Below are 12288 nucleotides of genomic sequence, written 5' to 3'. Positions count from 1 at the left end.
ATATATATATATATATAAACTATTACTACCAGAATTTACGGTATGCTTTTGGTCTGTGGGACCCGTGATAAACGCGGGACTACTATATCCAGAGAAAACACGCATGCACGGAGATAACGTACAAACTCAACCCAGAGTGGCCCCCCCCAGCTGGGATCCGATCCGGCAACTTTTCGCAAGGAGGCGGCAGCTCTACCAACTGCGCCACCGTGCCACCCAGAAGAATTCAATACAATACAAAACAAGAATCCCAAGACACAGCAAGTAAAACTAAAACACTTGATCTCAAACGAATAACCAAGATACACAATAAGACAATAATTATTTGCTTACTGGTTGTTTTTAATTTTACACACTTCTTTTTTTTTCAGCTTCACTATAGTTTAAATTGCACAGTGTGATGTTTTAATCATTGTAATCAAATATATTTTACTCTAAACATTTCTGGTTTGCAGAAATAATAATCTTTATCCTCAACTTTCTATTAAAAAGATGTAAAAGTTTTTTTTTTTGCATTGACAGCTCCAAATTTAAATTCAACATTCTTGCATTTACATCCTTCAGATTTATTCCAGACCTATGATTACTCATATTTCCACTTGAAAGTGACGCATCCATTGCTGCTACCGACACGTTTCTTGCAGATTTTCTTTGCCAAGACGGGAGCATTTCATGGTTTTTCCTGAGTGACGGCACGCAGAGCGTCAAGTCAGAATCAATCAAATGCACACACGTTGCGTCGCAGCCAGAAAGTCGAAGAGTGGCTCAGTTTTCCCGCTGCCACAATGCCTTTACGGTTTGTTATCCTGATAAGCAAGGCCCGTTAGAGCAGCGGCATGTCAAAAAGAGTCATAAGAAAACCTGTAATCTGTAAGACAGAAACTAAAAATGTTATTGAGTCATGTTGTTTTGTAGGAAAGACAAAACAAAAGTCTGTACACACACGATAACCATATGTACTGAAAGCAACGCAAGAGAGCTTTAGGCTAAAGCACATTGTATCAAATGCTTACTGCCTGTAGCTCACTGTGCCATCTATTGAACGGATGGAAGAATATTGGGAATATGTAGGTTGGGGAAGAAAAGCTGCCAGAGGGCATACCTGTAAAGACGGAAAACAAAAGATCGGGGGCAGCACATGGAAGAACAAGTCATGCCCCAAGTCTTTTTAGAAATATTAACCCAACAAATTAATTCTTGTTTTATCCTCAATGTTTAGCCTGTTGGATGAATAGTTTGAAAGAATGTCAGTTCTCAGGCTGTAAATGTAAAGACTTGTTTTTCTGAGGTAAAATGGGAATTTGGAGTTAGAAAAAGGAGGAAGATTCATTCAACCTTTATTTAGACAGGTTAATCCCATTGAGCCTCGGGGACTCGTGTACAAGAGAGACCTGATTCCAACAAAGAGTGAGGACAACAGTAGACGACCATAAAAGGTGCAATACATTTGTAGATTTAGTTGTTTTAAAAGTAGAGATTTTGATTACGGTTCGGTCCTGAATACCTAATGATACCAGTTGTATGGCCCCGTCACTGAAGAATGTAAAGAGCAAATGTTTGTAGTTTTCCAGATCAGTGTTTTTTTTTTTTCTGGATTGGAATTAAATGGAGAATGCATGTGGTGCAAGATATTCAGGTGGGTAGAAGTAACACTGTACAAGAATAGAGGTACAGCAGGTTTATTTTTTACATTTTTTTGCTTGTCTGAGGTGGCGCAGAGTGACCGATCCTGGTGAGTGTAGAGAGCAATTTTGCTCTTCACCAGGCGCAGTGGCGACTCCGCGGGGTGGCCAACCCCATGGCCTTGTCCACGATAGATTAAGGTTCAGCCACTCCGCTGACCACCCAAATCATTTGAGGACACTATACTTAAAGCCATGGGTGCCTAATACATCAATCACAATCTACCGGTCAACTGCAAAGGTATTATGCATAGATCGCATGGCATGAAAAAATGATGTCAACCTATCATCCAACTGTGAAATCTGTCACTTGACTGACATACAGGGCAGCCAGTCTGAGGCCGCGTTTACACGACATGAAACGTTTGGCAGTTCATTTGCACGACAACAGCCCTCAAAGGTTCCTGAATCCAGGTCTCAGAGTGGAGATTTTCAGGGGAACCCCCCTCCCACGGAGGTATGAAATGCTCCAATTGTGAAGTTGCACATGTGCACTACAGGCGACTGCAGTCCAAAGCTTTTCTGCACTAACAACAGCTATAATAAACAGCAGACAGCAGAGTGCTTTTGTGCTACTTACCCCTTTTCAGCATGTAGGAGCAAAACTAATAAAATCCAGGGTCCAAAGAGACGATGGTGTATTCACCAGTTTGGCTGAGCCCGGCATGTTTTATTTACCCCTCCTCTTCTGTGCACATGTTCAACAAATACAACACACACCTCATCGTAGATTTTTTTTTTTACTCAGCACATATGACAGTTTAGGTCAAGATACTATTTTAAAGCAACAGTACTATACCGATAGTTTGTAATTTCGTATCTGGCAACCTGACTGACATGGAAACTACAGCGTTTACATGTAAACCCGCTCATTTTTTGTTTATTACCTCCAGTAAACATTGAAAAAACACCAACATTTCCAGATGTTGTTCTTGTGTAAATGGGGCCTTATAGTAATAATGTGTTATGTGTTGTCATCATTGTGGGTTAATAGGTCTCTCTTGTAAAGGAGTCCTCGAGGCTCAATGGGATTTACCTGTCTAAATAAAGGTTGAATGAGTGTTCCCATACAAATATGAAACTGGCTCTCTGCTTTTAACCCATCCACCACCAGGTGCAGCAGTGGGCAGCTATGTAAGCGCCCGTGAAGCAAATGAGGATGAGATGTCCTGCTCAGAGACACCACGAGGTGTGCAATGACTGGGGATTGAACCCAGAAGTTGGCTGCCCTGCTCTTACACCATCTCAGCCCATAGCAGGTAGATCCCTTTGACTTGGTCATTTTAAAAGTAGCTCCATGATGAAAAAGTTGGGGCACCATTGCTTTAAGCAATATAAAACCTAGAAAATACAGTTTCCCTAAATGCTAAAGGTGGCCGGTTTAAACGTATGCATGGTGGTAGCGATTTTGGATTATGACATGGCAACCCAATTTTCAATAGTGACCTTTCTTCAAGTTCAAGTAGGTTTTATTGTCATTTCGCCACATGTCATACATAAGGTGGAACAGAATTGTGTACACTTCCACCTAGATGCAGCGACATACCAATATGGAAGTTGGCACCTTACTTATTTGTCACGACATTATGCTCAACACGGACAAACTGATGATTAAAATTAGATTTTTAAAATCCAGTTAATGGTACTTCTTTTATCTTAAACGTATCTGGGCAGCTTTTTAAGGCCACAGGCAGTTTACAGGTATTGCCTCTCTGGTTAAGCAAAGAATAAAATAAAATGTCATCTTTGAATGCATGGTGACCAATCATATATTTACAAGTGCTGATACATCACACGTAAGATGCATTTTGTTTACTGCTGTGATGGCAGATGCCTTGTAAAAATGTCAGATATCACCCAGTCCCTTTACAAACGGCTCTAGATTGGTGCAGCACCAGATAAGTCTTTCAGCTCAATAACCTATTACTCGCAGGGTTTCTTGGAATTTTTCTTTATCATCTCACCGTTTCCTAAAACGTTACGCTTTCATCACATGCGGCAATTCGGCTGACTTCAAACACCCACCCATAAATGTAAGTATGTGTATTGATGTTCCTCAAAATAACCAATTTGATCTATATATATTTCCTTTTTTAAGGGTCATAAATATTGTAAATGAGCGGGGGAATCAATGCTGTTTCACTTTCCACTCACAGAAATAACATCTACTCTGGAAGCATATCTCTTTTGCCCCATTAAGTCCGACTTTTGCATTTGGTGTAAGTTCGCTCCCCCGTATGTTACGGTGAACTGATGCTAAGATTTGCCCGAAGAGAACGTGAAAATAAATTCTTCAAAGACGGATGTGTTGCGTCTCTTAGGAACTCAAGCAACTTGAGAAAACATGCATAAAAAATACACGCGACAGATGTATAGAGATAAAAGATACAACCAGGATCCAAGGAGTGAGTCATCACAGGTTGCACTTTCAAAATCTGTTGCGTGGAGTTGCAAGCAAATGCTATAAAGTCACACTGGGATTGTGCTTACATGAGCAGAAAAAACTCAGAGTAGTGGGTGGTGTAGTGACGAAGGAGAGACAGGGACAGAGGTGGATACAAATGGTCAGAGAAACGGTGAAAAGAAGACGTGTGCGGCACATGTCTCTTGGCAGCAGATCAAACATCGGAGGATTGTAATCCTTCATGGAGTAACAGTGAAGAAAAAAGCTGCAGATTCTCTTGACAGTAGAGGGAAGAAAAGGAAAACAAGGGGAGGGAAGGGGGCATTGGCGCAAAACAAGCCCTGCCAGAAACCAGAGCTTCAAGGCTCGTGCCTTAAGATGAGAAAACGGGGGGAGAAAAACAGAAATCTGACTCAATGCAGAGGGAATTATTTAAAAGATAATACACAGGGAGAAGGAGAAAGGAAACTGAAAGGGAGAAGAATGGGGGAAGGATAGTGGGGGGGGCTTGAAAAAGAGAGGGGGTTTTGAAGTTTTTTTGTTGATGAGTGAGATAAAATGGAAAACGAGGGTGTTGAAGACAAAGAATGTAGGGCAGCGAGCAGCTCTAACAGAGGCTAAGTTGCTCCCCTCCCTTGCTGCTTAATTAGCATGGCAGTGCCCTTAAAGAAAGCAATGAACCACTGCTTGCTTCTCTGGAGCTGAACACTCTCCAGCAGCTCAAGGCTTTGATTGTACTGGGCATCTCCCATGCGAGCTGCAACACACACCCTCACGCAGCAGCTCCCCCACCGGCTACAGCTGTAAATAACAATACTCATGAATATACAGTTGCAGTATGCACCTCTGGTCGCAACGGTGCTTCGTTAATGTGGGTTTTTTTCTTGGACGTTTGCCCATGGTTAACATTTCACAGCTAGTTGCTGCATTCCTTTGTTTAGAGACGGCTTCATGGATTGCTGCTTTCTAATGTTGGAGTTTTAGAAGGAACATAAACGCGCCATAAGGTTTTCTTGAGAAGCAATATGACACAAATTAGTATGATATGCTGATAAACTGGTCCAACCAGTACACTGTGTGTACTACGTTTGAACAGTTTTTGGCATCAACTCAAATGACGCATTTAAAACCTGACACTTTTATTGCCAATTGAGTTCCTTAAAAATGCCCATCTCTTTAGGTTTTTGTCATCCTGGAGTTGTGGTAGAGTGGACCCAAGCAGTCAGGCAATGGGCAGGTTTAGTAATAAAACTAGGAACTGGGTGAAACTCAGAATATACACCTTATTATTAGCCCCCATAACGCCTTGCATGACTTATGGTGCACAGACCAGAGCCTGCGTTTGTTTATGTGCATACAGTATGAACTAATGTAGTTCCTCCAAGCATTGTGAATTTAATTTAAACATGTAGGAACACCACCTGTCAGAGCTCAAACAGGACAATATAATCATACCGCTGCCTGCTGCAGATGAGGAATGAGGATGACCTGAAGAAGTGGTCGCAGATTACATACACGAGCAGATTTATCCTACTGCTATAAAAGTCGCATCAGTCCAAATATAACTAATAAAGTGGAAAAAAACAACAAAAATACGTTTCTTCACCATATAAGTCGCATCTATTATGTATCACCGCTGACACATCGCGTTTGTTACGCATCACCGCTGACCACCCGGAAACGTGGGCCGGTGTTGTGTCAAAAATCGATTGACTGCCAAATAGCGGCCGCGGGAGCGTGCACGGGAGGACTTTAACAATAATGTAACAAGATTAACACTTAAAAACAATTAACTGTTTGCATAACATTATAGTAAAGGTGCGTCTCAGTTGAACTTTTACTTAATGCACCTTGATGGTCAAATCAGCTGCATTTCGCCTGGGTGGCACGGCGAATTGCAGCTGATTTGACGTTTGCTCCAGGAGTTCTGGAGCGAGATGGAGCTGGCTTGCTATGGCATGCCAAGTTTCTCATTAAAAGCCACTTTTACCCATTGATGAGACACTTGGCTTGCAATATTGGTCGATGGCCCTCTAGTGGCTGAAAATGGTAGTGTTCAATGTTTCTATGTCAGAATGAACGGTCAGATCTCAGCCAAAAAATGGGTTATAAATATGGGGGAAAAAAACAAATACTTGCTTTGGTGTATAAGTTGCATGCATGCTAATTTATGCAAAAAAAAAACTGACTTATACAGCAAAATTTTGGTAGATACTTCATTGACTTAGTTGCTTCCGATGGTGAGCAACCTGAAAAGCTCTGAGGCGTATTAGTATCTACACAGTAATAAGGTTGTTCACGTTTTGTTAAAAGAGGTGGGACACAATCTTCATCCATCCATCCATTTTCTTCCGCTTATCCGGGGTCAGGTCATGGGGTAGCAGCTTAAGTAGGGAGGCCCAGACTTCCCTCTCCCCATCCACTTGAACCAGATCCTCTGGGGTAATCTCAAGACATTCCCAGGCCAGCCAAGAAACATAGTCCCTCCAGTTGGGAGACTCACAGGACTCTGGGCTTGGAGGCCACTGGGTGTCTGTGACGCCAGTCTTTCCTGTGTTGTCATTGTGTCTTGGGGGCGGATCTCTAGGTCCCCACACCCACTATTGAACATTTTTATGGAGAAACCTTATAGTGACAAGCATGCTCACCCAGGTGTTTAGATTCCGGTGTTTATCAGATTCACACTCAGTTGGATGTCAGTGGCCACTAAATACATCTTGTATTACCATGTACCTTATACTTTCTAATGATGTTATAATTATCATTATATATATGCATTAAAGTTGCACTCAGGTCCAAATAATCCAAACCGACCTGGCCCCAACCCGTAGTCATCTCCAAACCCCACCCGATCCTACAAATCAACAGTAATTACAGGGCCGAACTCGGACCCCCCAACATTTTTAATTAAGTTTGACTGCTTATACCACCGACTATTATTAACAGTTGGTGGATGCAAGCGGCTGAGGGGGCAGAAGATCAGAGCTGAAGAGCCGTCAAAGCGCATTAAATGCTCCCCCTGCTTCGGCCTGCATCCTGCTCTGACATGTCGGAGATTTAGTGATCTCACCTGTTTGGGTCTCGGCTGCGCGCGTCCGCTGACTGCAGCAGCTGAATGAGCGTCCATTTGGGCTGATGGATCACTGGCAGTAGTCCATCTGAAGTTTCATTGAAGTTCTTACCTCTTTCAACTGGCCAGTCAGCACATGGTGAAATGGCCATGGAAGGTGTTGTATGGCAGGCCATGTTTGCATATATTGGATTGTCAGCCGCACGCGTTCCTGATGCAATAAAAAGCCCGACACCGACCCGGCCAACACATTAAGCACATTATTATGGCCCGGTCCGAATCCGGGTTGGGCGGGGCCGGGCTCCGGGTTCTGGTTAGAAACGACAGCTCTAATATGCATCTTTTATTTGTTGCTGTGATTTCTCGGTTTTGTCTTTTCTCTTCTCGCAGGTCTAGAGGCAGACTTGACAGCACGGTGGTGCAACTGGTAGAGCTGCTGCCTCTCAGCAAGAAGGTTGCCAGATCAAATCCCGGTCCGGGGGCCTTTCTGAGTGGAGTTTGCATGTTCTCTCCGTGCATGCGTGGGTTTTCTCCGAGTACTCCGGTTTCCTCCCACAGACCAAAAACATGCATGTTAAGCTGATTGGTAACTCTAGGTTTGGTATTGGTCCATAGGTGAGAGTGAGAGAGTGAATGGTTGTTTGTCTCTATGTGTCCCTGTGATGGATTTGCGACCTGTCCAGGATGTACCCCGCCCCTCGCACAGTGATTACTGGACATGAGTACTGGCGACCCCCGTGACCCAAAATGGACGAAGCGGGTAAAAATAATGGATGAATGGATAGAGGCAGACTTCAATGATGTTGATTTGTGTTCTCTCTATACTTCTCTCTCTCTTCTACTCCCATCTCCTTCTTTCCCTTTAAACCCTTTTCCCACTTTTCTGCCTTTCTATTCTGTTTTTCATCCTTGTGTCCATTACATCTGAAACAATCCTGAAGCAAATTTGAATACAGTTTCATTTATATAGCAAGTGGATTCCACTTGTGAAAGTAAATCTGTTGGGCATCACATTGACATTCAGACAACAATTCTGAGTGCCACAATGCTGGACAGGACACGAGGAGCAAAAAACAAAAACAAAAGAGCATCTGTTAAACAAAATTTCTAATTGTAAAAATTCAAGCAACAAGATCATTAAATGTCAGCCACCCACCAAAGTTTTGAGACTTTTTTTTCCCTGTCCTGTCCGGCATTGTGCCACTTAGAATTATTGTCTGAGTGTCAAAGTGATGCCCAACAGATTTACTTTCACAAGCAGAGCATTATGGCTGGTCTTAATGCTCCACTTGATATATACATTAAATTTGATTAGAATTTGCTTTGGGCTTGTTTCAGATGTAATGGACATGGGGATGAAAAACAAAGAAGATAAAGCAGAAAAGTGAGAGAAGAGTTAAAAGGTAAAGAAGGAGATAGGAATAGAGGAGAGAGAGAGACCTGCGGAAAGAAAAAAAAAAAAGACAAACCTGAGAAACCACAACAACAAACAACTTATATAATGATACTTGTAACATCATTAGAAAGTATTTTATACAGTACATGATAATACAAGATATATTTAGTGGCCAACACAACCCAACTGAGTGTGTATCTGATAAACACCTGAATTTAAACACCTGTGTGAGCATGATGTCACTATAAGGTTTCCCCATAAAAATGTTCAATAGTGGATGTGGGGACCCACAGAGCCGTCCCCACAGGACACGATGGTAATACAGGGAAGACCGGAGCCACAGACACACAGCGGTCCCCAAGCCTGGAACTCCAGGAGTCCCCCAACAGGGACACCTGCACCCCCCAGAGAGAGAAGCAAAGGGAAGCCCCGGGCGACCCCCAGCAACCACAATGCAGAAACCCCAGGAGGCTGCAGTGACGAGTCCACAGGCCCCGCCGGCAACCCGCCCCTCCAGAGTAGATCCGGCCATGGACACCGAGCCCCGAGTCCCGAGGTCATACCACCCCCCAACAGAGGTCCGACAGAGCCAGGGCACCCAAGCCCCGGCAGGCAGCCACCAGGGAGGGCCGGCACACACCCCACCACCCAGCCCCAGTTGCTGAGAGCTGCAGTTTTGAGACATTTTAAGAAAACCATTACAAATGTCATGTACCAACCTAAATTATGCATTAATTTATTTATAATAGTTACCAAACCACTGAAATAGCTTAAGCACTTTTAAAACCATTTGGAATTTGGACTTAAATGTGTATTCATTGAGATAACAGAGGCATCTGTTTGAATAAAATTGTGCAACTTTATGTGCTAATCAGAAGTTTTTGGGATTAGCAACATATTTGACATTTGAGGATGGTGGTTCTGTTACTAGCAAATGAATATAGTTCATATTGGAGTGCATTAAAAAATATCTATTTAGGGTCAAAAGGTTATTTTGCACATTAACATATTTATCTTGAATTCCTTAGACATTTTTAAAAGACGGTGTTTTCAGAAATGAGTTATTCTTCTGAGATAAATTACAGTCTTGTACGTTAACTAAAGAGTTAAACAAGGAACCGGTTGAGTCAGAGGGGAGGGGATGGAAGAAGATGGCACAGGGGAAGCTGTGTGGGCAATACACGTGCTTTACCGAGTGTGTGCGTTCCTCTGGCAACGACAACGGTACGTGTGTCTGCAGAAAGTGTTTACTTTAATCGTGAAAGTAACACCAGTGATAAAAAAAGACAAAAAAATGTATTTTGAGCTAACAGCATTTAATACAATCAAATAAAATCATGGTGAGGTAACTAACTAAACAGCCTGGATGGCTTGTGCTATTTTTAGCTACACTTGCCACTGACATATTTAAATGCCACAGTTGTACACACGTGTAAACTCTTCCAGCGGGACCAGATAGATGTGTTTAAATGATATACTGTATGTGACATTTCCCCAAGGAGCCTGCTCTTAAAAGAGCAATCCATTTTTTTTTTTTTTTAGTCACAAACCACTGAGACCAAACACAATGAAAAGCACTCACTCATTGTCTTTCACCTTAATTAAGCCATCCATCACCGGCTGACTGATGTGAGGGAAAGTCCAGGGCAAAGGCATGAGAAGGCAGCGGGATTAAACTCTCACCATGCACTCCAATATGGGCACCATTAAAAAAAACAAACATAGCAGATATGTTCTATTTTCAGATACGTTTCTTGGGAGTATTTGTTGACGATAAACTGGAAAGGAAGGAGAGAAATTAAGCAGGATTTGATTGCCACGGTACATGATTGTGGCATGCCTTGTTTGCAGCACCCTCTTTATTTTCCCTGTCAATCATCTGCTTTAGAAGCTGTTTATTTGTATGCATTTGGCCTCCCGTCGTAAATAAACACTTGGGTATATTTAGTTGAATATACTGCAACACTGTCAAAAACACATATACAAAGATTTAAAGCTTACATGTCCATGTGAAAACAAAACCTATGGTTATATTTATCCTGTCAAGGTTGAAGCATGGTATCCACTAACATGTCACCTGCCACTCATGGCTCAATCATTGCTTCATTGATTTGGTGAAAAAATACATCAAGTTTATTGAAAATGTGCTAAGTATTCAGGTCACCCACAAGACATTGATGTCAGATGATCCAAAATCTCCAAAGTTTAACATCTCTGGAATAAATACAAAACATGGCCTTATCACAATTAAAAAGAACATATGAAAAAAAGTGTTTCCACCACTCATTGTCATGCAAACAGAGTACTGTAATTTTCGGACTATTGAGTGCACCTGAATATAAGCCACACCCATTAAATTTAAAATGATAAAAAGGACATATATATATATATATATATATATAGGCTATACTTGTCTATAAGTCGCAGCTGTCCAGGTTGTAACATGAAACCAAGTTTCATTGGTCCACTGTGACCTGTTCATTGGTCAGAATTAGTTTTAACCTTTTTTTATACAGGTAGTCTCAATGAGTCACGAGGACCCACCCCCCAAGAAAGACGTGTATTGGGCAGCTATGTGAGCATCCAGATGTGACGAGGCTAAATGTTTTGGCAGCATGAAGCTCGTTAGTCCATCAACAAAAAAATAAATCTATAAATTAACTGCAACATTGTAAAAGCCATGGTTTTTAGAGTGTGAAAAATGTAGCGGCTTATAGTCCGGAGATTACGGTACTTGTTGAGGAAGAAAAACTATTGTTTTTAATCACTCTGCAATAAAAGGAGGGCAATCACGTAATTGTGTTTTCCAGTTCATTGCCATAGAAGCTTATAAAAAATTTTAAAAAAAAGCATTTTATCGAAATTCTCAGAAAACCATCATTGGATGTACAAACTGTTTTACGCTTGAAGTCAACCAGAAACAAGATGTCCGCCACAGCTAACTAGATTTAGCAAACAAAATATTGGCTATAACTCAGTCACTTTTACAATTATTAGCCTACAGTTGATTTGTAGGAGCTGAGATGTTGGTTTAAAACATTGAAAACAACTTGTGGAGTCAACTTTGTCAAATTTAAACTATTACCTTCCAACCATTTCTCAGACATTAATCATCAGATTTATATCAATGTGATTCACTTTTAGAGTAATCTTGAATTAAGAAGTCTGCTAAAACTAACCACCCTTATCAAATACAAAAATCGCTTTAACTCTTCCAGTTCGACAGATAATATACTAAACCCATCCACAAAACCTAAAATCGAGACATCGATTGTCTTGGCGGATCTCATAAATAATATTAATGCTGCTAAAATGTGGTTTCTGAGAAGGATTCTAGGTATTTTATATTTGGATCACATCACAAACACCAAGGTTCTTAGAAGAAACCATGTAAAATGGAAACTTGTGTTAGTGATCACAAAAAGGTAATTTTGGATACTTGGCCACATCGTTTGAAAGGGGTCAAAATTTAAGGAAGACAACAAGCAAAAATTTTAAACAGAATGAGAATTATGTGCAATGCAAACTAACAGTGGAATTTTAAACTGGACGAAAAATCATTGCCATTGGTAGCTCATGACGATCTCAATGGGATTAACGTGTATAAATAAAGCTTGAATGACCACCAAGCATGTAGACACACTCATGGCACCTCATTCAACCTTTGTCTCAATGAGCCACGAGGACTCATTTACAAGAGAGACCTAGCAAGCAAGCAAGCTAAGATTGGGTGCGG

Source organism: Nematolebias whitei, chromosome 23 (assembly GCF_014905685.2).
Source record: "Nematolebias whitei isolate Nwh7 chromosome 23, NemWhi1, whole genome shotgun sequence".
NCBI lineage: Eukaryota > Metazoa > Chordata > Actinopteri > Cyprinodontiformes > Rivulidae > Nematolebias > Nematolebias whitei.
The sequence above is the reverse complement of the archived record's forward strand: the minus strand, read 5'-3'. Positions refer to the sequence as shown.